Raw genomic sequence first — 9,478 nt, 5'->3', positions numbered from 1 at the left:
TTATGTTTAAGGCATAGGAAGCAAAAGGAATTCTTAGTGGCTCTACAGCCTAAATATAGAAATAATGTTGCTTATTAAATTCCATAATGTTGATCAGGCTCTTCCTGATGTCAGTCATCATACTCCTTGTAAGGAAGTGAGTTTGAGGGCCAGGTGGCCATGTCCTGAAAAAGCACACACATTACAGTGCACAAGCACACAGGTTCAAGCCCCTGTTGAAGCTTCTGGACTAGTGAAGCAGGCCTGCAAATGTCTCTGGCTCTTTGCTTCTCTGTATCTCCTCCTCTCTCAATTTATCTCTGTCTCTGTCCAATGATACATATTTTTTTTTAAAAGGGAGTGATGTTTACTAACTGGAAACTCCTACAAGAATCAAAGAAATTTTCTAAAAGCAGGGGAGAGGCCGAAAGCCCTGTGTTCAAGGGAGATAGCATATGGCTGAGAGTGAGAGTTTCTACATGTAGTTTAGGGAGATATGAATGTGAACCCATCAGATGACTACAGTCTTGCAAAACATCATTCCTGGGGGCCAAGAGGTAGCACAGCAGGTTAAGCGCACATGGTAAGAAGTGCAAGGACCAGGTTAAGGATCCAGGTTCTAGTTGCAGGCTCCCCACCTGCAGGGGCCTCGCTTCACAGGCAGTGAAACAGGTCTGCAGGTGTCTGTCTTTCTTTCTCTCCCCCTGTCTTCCCCTCCTCTCTCGATTTCTCTCTGTCCTGTCCAACAACAGCAGCTATAACAACTACAGCAATGGGAATAATGGCCTCTAGGAACAATGGATTCATCGTGCAGGCACCAAGCCCCAGCAACAACCCTTGGGGGGAAAAAATTAAAAGTTCCTCAGCATAAACAAATAACAATTTCCCTCAGTTAATTGTCACCTTTACAAAGGGTGGTTTCAGTGTTTTCACAGGTCCCTGTCCCTTACGATTTACTGAGGTAACCTAGAAAAAAATGGTAAATGTAAAAGGATCATTCAGAATCCCCTCAGGTACTGTATCTGGACTCACCATTTCATGGTCTTTTCCCACCCTCAAGGAGCCCTTCGATCTGGAGCAGATGACTTCAGAGACCACAGGGCAGCTGGTCCGCAAGGCCAGGCAGTAGAGAAGGAGCCAGCAGGGGAGAGGTGAGCCCCAGCCTTCCCAAAGTGCCTCCTCTGGGATGTCTCCCTTTCTGAAGCAGGATCATGACTCAGGACCATTCGCATGTGGGGGGTGCGGGGGTTCAGGGAAGGTTACAGGCAGGGACCCAATTCTCATCCCAAGTCATTTCTAGAAAGGTATTTTATTTTGTGAATTTCTCTAGGTCAGTGTGGGCAACCCTTTTTCTGCCAGGGGTGACATGGATATTTAAGAGATAATTTACAGGCCCTACAAAATTATCAGCTTGAACATGAGCATTGGATGCTATGTGCTGACTTTGATTCCCAGATGAAATGACTCCCTGGGTCTCATGTTGTCCACAGGCTAGAGGTGGCTTTTATTCCAGATGCCCAGATCCTGTCCTGCATGAGCTTCTCTGTAGGTGCATTGTTCTGTCATTAGAGTAGGACCTTTAGGGCCTGGGAAGAGGCCTTCCCCACCCCAGTGTGTGTCCAGTATCCTGGCCACCCTGGGAGCAGATGCACTGCCAGGCCTGTCAATCCATACTTGTAGTGGGGAACTCCCATGCACAGAGAGTATTGGGGGGTGAAAGGGACTCTGAGCACAGCCTGGGCTGAAGTGGTCTTGACTCAGCTAGAATGTGGCTCTGACCTCACTGCACTGACTTACTTCCCACATATTGACTGGATGTTGATGGTCAGGACTAATTTTTTTTTTAATTCTCCAGCTTCATATTCCCCCATGATTCCGTTATGCTTCTGATATTCCTACTACAGAAAAAAATGATTTGATCAGATTTTGCTCTCTTAGATAAAGCACTACCTTGCTTTTGTATGACAAAGCCACAAGCCTAGACCCTCCATGTTGAAAAAAGCTTTGGCACCATCTCTTTCTCTGTCTATTTGTCTGTCTCTTCGCCCCTCTGTTTTTCTGTCTCTGTTTTGAGAAAAAAGATCTTACACCAAGAATGAAAATCATATAACATACCTTTTAGCAAGTTGACTCTTACTTTATTAACATATAGTTCAGCTTTTTGTTCTTGTTGTTGTCGTCAATAATATTCTTACTTCACTGTAACCTGAGGAAACTGTATTTGAATCTTGCCTTAACAGATGGTGAAGGATGAGGTTGCATTAAATTAACTTGTTTAATCATCTCCATTTGCCCCGCCCCCCAAAAATAAAATAGAACATCTATTGTCATCAGTCACAGAAAATCAGAGTCTACACCAGGGCATGTCTATGTGTAATTAACAATACAGCTGAGCCTGACAGTCCTTCTCGGGATGAGACTCCTTTTCTGACTGTGTGTTCTGGAGTCACTATTGTAAGATTGCACAAAGGCTCTATTCCATCAAGGAATAGAACATTCTTGCCGAAAGCCTTTGTAAGGGACTATATATGGGTTACATTTTAGAAATCTTGGGTCTCAGGTAGGAAAACCAGGATGCATGTATCAACTCATCTATAAACAAATATTCCCATGTTGATGTCGGAGAATCCCCTGTTGTATTAAATAGGAGTTTGCTGTCCCTTCCTGTCTGTCCTACTGAGCCTCAGTAGGAAGTGGACCTGCCCCAGGCCCCATATTTAGCTGTCCTCCATTCTCTCCAAGCCTCTACTGAGCAGACAGGAACCTCCTCCTCTGCTCCTCCCAAAGCTCAATGTCTTGTTCACAGGTGTCCTTGCTGATGGGCGAGTCCCCTGGTCGGGATTCCAGGGCATTACCAGGAACTCCCAGGCCCTGGGAACCCTGTTGGATGAGCAGAACTTCTCCCCCTGTATCAGCAAGAAGCCACCTGGCAGCAATCCCTGTTCATGCAGATGCGTGTGGCCCTGGTGATACTGCGGGGCCCGTCCATGCTGGCCCTGGGTGCAGCTCAGTGTCCCCCATCTGTGCGGGTCTGTAGTAGCCTGGGTGCTGCAGTGCACCACAGTACACCGGGACGGCCCTGCGTTGCCCCAGTTACATCTTCATTGCAGTGACTTGCCTCATAATATGTGTCAGTATCCCCAAGAGATGCCCGCAAGCCATATGCTGCTGGGCATTTCAGTGTTTCTTTTCCCTTTTGTTTTTATTAATTTTTTTATATTTTCCCTTTGGTTGCTCTTTTTTATTGTTGTTGTAGTTATTAGTATTGATGTCATCATTGTTATACAGGACAGAGAGAAACAGAGGAGGGGAACAGACGGGGAAAGACACCTGGAGTTGTGCTTCACCGCCTGTGAAGCGACTCCCCTACAGGCAGGGAGTTGGGGGCTCGAACTGGGATCCTTCAGCAGGTCCTTGCATTTTGCGCCACATTGCTTAACCTGCTGTAGTACTACCCAGCTCCCCGTTGCCCTTTTTTTTAAATTATTTATTTATTTTTATTCCATTTTGTTTCCCTTGTTTTATTGTTGTAGTCATTATTGTTGTTGTTACTAATGTCTTCGTTGTTGGATAGGACAGAGAGAAATGGAGAGAAGAGGGGATGACAGAGAGGGGAGGAAAGATAGACACCTACAGACCTGCTTCACTGCTTGTGAAGCAACTCCCCTACAGGTGGGAAGCCAGCAGCTCAAACCGGGATCATTGCCTTTTATGCCATGGCCGAGAAGCCCGCTGCGCTACCACCCAACTCCTCTCTTTTCCCTTTCTATATGCACTGAGTATGTGCTTGTCTCTGAAGGTCATGTATACCTTATGGGTGTTTTTTTTTTTTTTTTTTTTTTTTTTGCCTCCAAAGTTATCACTGGGGCTTGGTGACAGCGCTACAAATCCACTGCTCCTGGAAGCTATTTTTCACATTTCATTGCCCTTGTTGTTGTTGTTGTTGTTATTGTTACTGTTATAGCTGTTGTTGTTGGATAAGACAAGAAAATCTGAAAGAGGACTGGAAGCATAGAGGGGGAGAGAAAGACACCTGCAGACCTGCTTCACTGTTTGTGAAGTGACCCCCCACATATACAGGTGAGGTTCTGGGGGCTCAAACTGGGATCTTTATACCAGTCCTTGTGCTTTGAGCCATGTGTGCTTTACCCACTGTGTACCACCAGCCCCCAGTATTTGCCTATGATGACTTTGGTGTACCTTACTAATAATGAGACTATTTCTCATATAGACCCAGATTAATACTTCTATCGGTCTTTTCAGAAAAGCATTTCTTTAGATCATGCACAGAGCTATATTTATCTTTTACAATATTTTTATGACATGCCTGATTTTATATATATGGAGACAGAGGCAAAGGCAGGGACAGAGAGACAGCATACCCAGCACCCATCTGGCTGGGATGATTCCCTAAACTCTCTCCCCTCTCTCCATCCAAGGAGATGTCCTCTTCCCTACTCCCTGCCTGTCCTGGGACCCTCTGCCTAGTAATTACTACCTCAGTTTTTTGCCTAGTTAACATGAATTTTTTATCATTTGAGAGTTGGTCTCTACTCTTGAAAGTTGCTCACACTTTCAAGGTGTTTACTCCTCGCCCCTACATTAAGGAGCACTTTGACTGCTATGTGGATACAATATATTTCCTTGCAAGAGAATATTTGAAACTAATCTGTATTTAAATTTGATTTGCAAAGAGCTGAATTTGCTAGAATATATATCTCTCATTTACAAGGAAACAGTCACACTGCAAGAAGAAATACAAGTGTTGACATTAGTGTTTTAAACATATATTGTTCTTATGCATTCAGTTAAAGAGTTACTGAAATCAGCAATGTTTACTCTCCAATAGTCAAGTCTGTGGAGCTAAGAGAATTTATATTTTTAGTTGATTCATTCTTTGTGAACCTTAGGGAAGCTAAAGACAAGTTTTCTTCAAGTAGATCTTGTGAAAGGTGGGTTGTAACTCCAGTTTTGTTTTTTTTTTTAATTCAAGGTTCATGCACAGCATCAGATGTGTCTGACTTCTAAGGAAAATGAGACTCCAGACACATTGATGGGTGAGTGTCAAGATATTCTAAGTTGGGATGGTTAGATTTAAAATAGCAGTTCAAAACTCTCTCAATAGCAGTTGTATTAAGCTTAATTGTCTTTACACATTTCATACATCCTGACCAGCCCTTATTGTGGCACAAAAGTCAAACCTGACTTCCTAAAAGTTTTCTTTAATACATTGAAGAATATACCAGTTTGTAAATCTTGGGAACAATATAGTTGTTGGGTCTTTCTATTCATTTTGTCATCACAGTGTAATTTTTTTTTAGGTAAAATGCTTCTTTAAAATAATGAAAATAGAAAACAGGCATTGCACAATGTAAAGGCATCAATACCCCTGTCCCAAACTCACCTGTTCCCAGTGTCTTTTTCATCCCCTTTCCACATTTTCTGCTACATGTTCTCAGGAAAAAAAAAAAAGAAAAAAAAAACAGCCTCAGACCTGCACCTCTAGCCATGCTTGATGGTGTTGTTAGCCAGAGAGGTGAAGTCTTCTCTCTATTTTTTTCACCAAGAAGTGCTGTCTTGAAAAAATGTTTTGAGAGAGAGGCTGGGTGGTGGCACACCCATTTGAGAGCACATGTTACAATGCTAAAGGACACAGGTTCAAGCCCCTAGTCCCCACCTACAGGAGGAAAGCTTCATGAGTGGTGAAGCTGTGCTGCAGGTGTCTCCCTCCCTATCACCCCCTTCCCTCTCAATTTTTGGCTGTCTTTCTGCCATCAATAAATAAATAAAGATAATAAAAATTTAAAAATATATATGTTGCGGGGGCTGGCGGTGTACCCAGTTAAGCACACATAGTAGTCAGCACAAGGACCCATGCAAGAATCAAGGTTTATCCCACTCCCCACCTCAGGGGGGTCGCTTCACAAGAGTGGAAACTGGTCTGCAGGTGTGTCCATCGTTCTCCCTCTCTCTCCACTCTCAATTTCTGTATTATCCAATAAAATGAAAGAATAGGCCGCCAGAAATAGTGGATTCTTATTAAGCCCAAGCAATAAATAACCCTGGAGACAAAAAAAAAAACGAGGAAAAGGAAAAAAATGTTAATCGATTTATTTTTTTTACTTCACTAATCATGTCTTTCTTTCTTGATGTTTATAGAAATACAGATTACACTCTCTTTTCCTCACAGCTTTTTATTTTCAGTATGGGATTCTGCTAGTCTATGCATTTATTTATTTATTCCTTTTGGTTGCCCTTGCTAGTGTATTTCTTTACAAAAAAGGACCTTGAATTTCTGAGACTCCTTTCTAATGAGGTCACACCTCTGAGTCTACACAGAAGTATTTCTTGAACCCTGGTTCCATGGCATAATGTCCTCAGCATTTGAACATAGTGAGAGGCTTGTGTCCAGGCTCAGGTGTTCATGTGCTGAACACATGCACTTGGTGTTTCTCAGACTGAGTTCCCAGCCCTCTTAGTGATGTGCATTTACAGTCCAAGTTAAATTCTCAAGAAGATCAGAATGCAAAGAGACTTTCCTCTCTATACCTCAGAAATGAGCTCCATTTCCCAGACTGCGAGCTAGAGCACTGTCAGAGGACTGTGAGCTGCTTAGTGCAGCATCCTCAGTGCCCATCCATAGTGACACTCTGCTCCTCTCTTTCCTTCTCCTCCTCCTCCTTTCTCTACTCTCTCTCTTTCTCTCATTAAGAAATGAACTGTCCCACCTGCAGAGGAGTCACTTCACAGGTGGCGAAGCAGGTCTGCAGGTGTCTGTCTTTCTCTCCCCCTCTCTGATTTGCCCTCCTCTCTCCATTTCTGTGTCCTATCCAACAATGACAACAATAATAACTACTACAACATAAAACAACAAGGGCAACAAATAGGAAATAAATAAATATTTTAAAACGTCTTTAAGAAAACATTTTAGGGAAAAATAAGAAAAAGAAATGAACCACATTTTTAAAACTCAAATCCACACCACAGCAAAGTGTCTTTCTCTATTTTGGGAAGGGCAAGGGAAAGCAATCCTAAGCATGAAGTACTAGCCACTGTTTTTATGTACAGTTACTCCCTGTGTCAACTCTGGCTTTGTACTTGGCTTCTGGGTTTTCAGTCCCCTGCGTCCTCTCTTTGGTGACTCCATGGGCTGGGAGGAGCAGTGGGATGGGAGCATAGAGCAAGGTGCCTGCTGTTCCTTTGTAGCCCTGACAAGGAGAAGGACATTCTAGGATTGGCACAGAGCTCCCACAGCAAAGCTCATTTTATTGTGTAGGAAGCCCCAGGTTCACACCCCAGGTGCACATCAGATCAGCTCAAACAGCACAGAGGGGAGACTCCATGATCAGTGGAGGCTTGCAGTGAGCCTGGATCTCTATCTCAAAACCTCTGTCTCTCTCTCTCTTTCTCTGCCTCCAGGGCTATTGCTGGGGCTCTGTGCCCTGCACTATGAATCCACTGCTCCTGGAGGCTATTTTCCTCTTTTGTTGCCCTTGTTCTTTATTGTTATTATAATAGTTTTTGTTATTGCTATCATTGTTGTTAGACAAGACAGAGAGAAATCTAATGAGGAGAGGAAGAGAGAGAGGGCAGAGAAAGACATACACCTTCAGACCTGCTTCTCCACTTAGGGGCTCCAACCGGAATCCTTAGGCCAGTCCTAGAGCTTCACACCATGTGCACTTAACCTGCTGCACTAGCGCCCAGCCACCTTGTCTCTTTTTAAAGGATTCAAAAGAGAAGGTCTTCTGGAACTAGTGGGTCACAAGACCATAGCAGTTAAGTAAATAATAAAAGAAAAGAAACATTTAAAGTCTATTAGACTGACCTCATGTGTCAGTATAGTGAGCAGAGCAATTCCACACAATCCATTGCAGTTATTTAATCACAGCAGCCATCAGTGTTCCTACCTTCATTTGTTTGACTCCTTAACAGATCTCTGTAAAGGCACAGTTTAGAAGGGCAATGTCAGGGCACAGGCAGTGGCATATCTGGTAGAACGCACAGATTACAGTGCACTAGCATCCAGGTTCAAGTCCCCAGCCCCCACCTGCAACAGGGAACCTTGATGGACAGTGAAACAGAACTACAGGCTCCTGTCTATCTCTCTACCCCCTGTCTCTCCTCTCAATATATCTTATCTTTATTCACAAGAAATAGTAAATCAAATCTTTTCTAAAGAAGGACACATTTAGTGTCAGAACTGACAAATAATCTACCATAGAAATAAAGATCTCAATGGTATTGGGCATGGATGAGCAGGAGTGTTCTCAGACAGGATCCTAGCAGAAGTTACTAATGGGCCCAAGAGAAGAGTCCTCGTACTGCAGTCGCCTGCTTTTCCTGTGCCAGATCCAGGTTCAAGCTCAATCCTCACCACATGATGGAAATAAGTGTCAGTGCTATGTTGCTGCTTTTCTCTCTCTCCCTCTCCCTCTCCCTATCTTTCTTCCTCTCTCTCTGCTATCCTGTAATTCAGTGGAGCTGCTTACTGGCACCATGAATTCACTGGTCCTGTCAGTCATTTTCCCTTTTTTTTTCTATTTTATTGAATAAAGATATATTGGAGGGGAAAAGAGAGAATAGAGAATGATAGACATCTGCAGCGTGTTTCATCTCTAAGCATGTTGGGAACTTGGACTCAAACCCAGATCCTTGCACATGGTCATGTGTGTACTCAGCCTGGTGCCCCAGCTCCCAGCCTCTTGTTATTTTTGATCTATCTCCCTCCTCTACTGGAAGAAAGACAAACCCAGTGCAATGTAACCCCAGACATCACGGAATATAAAGTTCCTATTGCACCCTGTACCAAGGGATGTCTGCATTCTAAGCAAGGGAACCTGGGAAGCCTGCTCCCATGGACTCAGCAATTTCTATGCCTGGGCACCTGCTTTCTGTAGGGTTTCCCTGGCTGAGTGCAGTGATGCTCCCACAGACACAGTGGCTCCATCCTGAGGCCCAGAGGGAGGACCTAAGGCACCATGTGGGCACTAGCTCAAGGTGAGTTGGCCTGATTGGTACCATTCTTCAGCCTGAGTCTGCATGTTGACTGTTCTCCCTGTAGGGCATCAACAAGACTCTGGATAGGAAATGAGTGAGCTGCCAACTACTGAGCTGCTGCGCCGGGGACCACAAGACTCCACTTCTGTCTCCATCATTGTAGAGCCCTGCCATCTGGAGCAGACCTCTGAGGAGACCCCAGGTCAGTGTGTCCTTAGGCCCAGACACTGAGTAGGAACCAGCAGGAAGCACTGGTGAACCCCAGCCATTCTGCAAGTGTCCCCTCTGGGCCCATGACTGCCATCCTGATGTGGCTCCTGACATTGAAAGCCACCTGTAGGGGTGAGGGGGTGGTACAGGCAGGGCCCAAGACCCACCCACAGTCCAACTTGGGGACACTTCCTGTTTTGAAATCAGACCCAGCTCACTGCTAGGGAGGGCGCTTATTTTTCAGTGGCTGTAGGTAGATAGTGGCTCCTCCTCTTTGTCTCTGGAGCCT

The 9,478-nt window shown here is 44.4% G+C and overlaps 1 long non-coding RNA gene across 1 annotated transcript; it reads left to right on the top strand.

Annotated features, from left to right (window-relative positions):
- Positions 1-1,037: 1,037 nt before the first annotated feature.
- LOC132537003 (uncharacterized) lies at positions 1,038-9,112 on the top strand. The gene is made up of 3 exons (XR_009548514.1): positions 1,038-1,130; positions 4,973-5,036; positions 9,044-9,112. It is a non-coding gene; the product is annotated as an uncharacterized LOC132537003 (long non-coding RNA).
- The last annotated feature ends 366 nt before the right edge of the window (positions 9,113-9,478 follow it).

Source organism: Erinaceus europaeus, chromosome 2 (genome assembly GCF_950295315.1).
Source record: "Erinaceus europaeus chromosome 2, mEriEur2.1, whole genome shotgun sequence".
In the NCBI taxonomy this organism is placed as follows: Eukaryota; Metazoa; Chordata; class Mammalia; order Eulipotyphla; family Erinaceidae; genus Erinaceus; species Erinaceus europaeus.
Note: the sequence above shows the minus strand (reverse complement) of the source record. Positions and strands in the feature narration are given on the sequence as shown.